Source organism: Sceloporus occidentalis, unplaced genomic scaffold (assembly GCF_023333645.1).
Source record: "Sceloporus occidentalis isolate IW3139 unplaced genomic scaffold, rSceOcc1.0.p SCAF_5, whole genome shotgun sequence".
NCBI classification, from domain to species: Eukaryota; Metazoa; Chordata; class Lepidosauria; order Squamata; family Phrynosomatidae; genus Sceloporus; species Sceloporus occidentalis.
In genome coordinates, this window is record NW_028316985.1 from 188357475 (window position 1) to 188359942 (window position 2468).

Consider the following 2468-nt stretch of genomic DNA (forward strand, 5'->3'; position numbering starts at 1 on the left):
GGGAAAATTTTGACTGAATCTTGGAAGGAACTTCTTGACCGCTAGTGTGGTTTGGCAATGAAAGCAACTGACCAGAGCAGTGCTGGGACCTCCTTCCTGGATGCCTCCCAAAAGAGACTGTCCAGCTGCCTGCTGCTGGGGATCCTCTTGAGCGGTGCTCCCCAGCCAGCTTGCCCAACAGTCAGGCATTCTGGGAGGTGAAGTCCAAAACATCTGGAGGGCCAAAGTTTGGGAATGGCTGCCTGGAGACCCTGCACTGAGCAACTCAATGGCTTCTGGGGCCCCTTCCATCTCTGTGCCTCTAAAGCTGGACGTTCGACCTCTGCTCCTGGCATCTGAGAAGAGAACTGCTCTTCCTCCCTCGGTTCCCTGATACCAGGAATCTTCCAGCACAGACCCCTCTTCCAGCTTCCCGCCATGTCTACCTGCAAATCCTCATCGCAAGAAAGAAGGGACCCTCTCCAGGTGGGTCTCCTGCCCTCCTTGTGCCGAAGGCCGGCTCTCCAAAGAGTCAAGACTGAGCTTGGCATTGCATTAGTAACAAATGCATTTGTTGTTGTAGTTGTTGTCAAACACCCTCAAGTCGATCTCCTCTCCACTCATGGTGAGCCTCTAAGACTCCCTGTCCTCTATTATTCTTCTAAGTTCCTGCAAACAGTCCTTCCATCTGGCCTGCGGTCTTCCTCTCTTTCTGCTTCCCTCCACTTTCCTAGCACTACTGTCTTTTTCTAATGATTCATGCCTTGTCATGATGTGGCCAAAGTACAACAGTAAGTCTTGTCATCTTGGCTTCCAGGGAAAGTTCAGGCTTGATCTGTTCTAGGACCTATTTATTGGTTCTTTTTGCTGTCCTCAGCACTCTTCTCCAGCCTCAGCTGCCAAGATCCTGGTCCATGCCCTAGTGATCTCACGACTGGATTACTGCAAGATCCTCCTGGCTGGGCTTCCTCTTTCTCACCTCCTTCCTTTAATTTCTGTCCAGCATTCAGCTGCACGCATTATCACTTCCACCAACCGCTCTGACCACATCTCTCCTGTCTTGGCATCCCTTCACTGGCTCCCCCTCCCTTTCCGCATCCAGGATAAGCTCCTGCTGTCGACGTTTAAAGCCCTCCATGGGCTGCCCCTCCTTACTTATCAGACCTTATTTCCCCTCACCTTCCTATTAGGGCCCTCCGTTCTGGTAGTCAAGGTCTGCTGTTCCAGCTCAGGATTTCCTCTGCCCCATCTTGGATTCGCCCCTTTTCACTCATTGCCCCTCACTCCTGGAACCTTCTTCCCCCGCGAGACACAAGAGCCATCACTTCTTTAACCAGCTTCAAAACGGAGTTGAAGACCATCCTGTTCAGAGAAGCCTTCCCAGGCATTGCATAATTGTCACTTGCTATTTGATGTTCTTTTCTTGCCTGTTTTATTGAATCATTTCCTGTATTGCTATGTATTTATATGTATTATCCTACTAGAGAGGCAGGTTAGCTCCAACAGGCCTCCCTGGAAGAAGATTAACCATCCATTAAGAAGCCAAGTCCTCCCTCCAGTCCATCTGCCTTGGTCCAGGCCTCGGAGGTAGAGAGGAACTGCTGGACCTCTGACCCTTCCCTCCACCACTCCCTTCTCCTTCTGTGTCATGTCTTTTTATATTGGAAGCCTGAGGGCAGGGAACCGTCTAACTAAAAAGATTGTATGTACAGCGCTGTGTAAACTTACAGCGCTTCATAAATAAAGGTTAATGATAATAATAATAATAATAATAATTCTCTTTTGGTCCATTTCCTGAACTGCCCAGCTCTGGCATCCATGCATGGCAATGGGGAATACAACTGCTTGCACATTTCCGACTTTCGTGCTTAGTTGTATGTCTTTGCTCTTTAGGAGCTTTTCTTCCATGCATGCGGGGAATTTATCCATTGCCCGCCCCCCATCTTCCCCACAGAGCGCTCAGTCCCTTTGGCTTTGCTCTGCCATGGACTGGTCCAGAAAGTGTGGGTCACTCCGCCTGGAAGCAGCCAGGGGAGCGAGCGTCCAGCCGCCAAAGCAGCCCTGGAAGGCCAGCAGTGGCCTTGCTATGCTCCTTCGGCCACTAGGTGGTGCCACTTCCCACTAAATGAAGCCCATGCAAATGCCCATGAAACAAGGTCCAACTTGGGGAGCTCAGGTAACCCTCCAGCAAGTGAGGCAGGGGAGGGACAGTAAGAGGCCAAGCCCAGCATTGGGGTGGAGGGGCAGAGCAGGGGCCTGGCAGGACCCCCAATATCCTGAGGTCTGTCCCCCAAGTGGGCAGCCGCTGCGCAATGGCACAGAAACACAGACTGGGGAGACATCCTGCCAGTCCCTGGCCACACTGGGTCTCCAGGGGTCCCCAGCCACCCCAGGAGGTGACAAGACCAAAAGCTGTGGGCATCATTTCTGTTTCATGTGGAATTGCCATATTGAGGATGGAAAGTGCTGCCTGTTACACCACCGGTCTG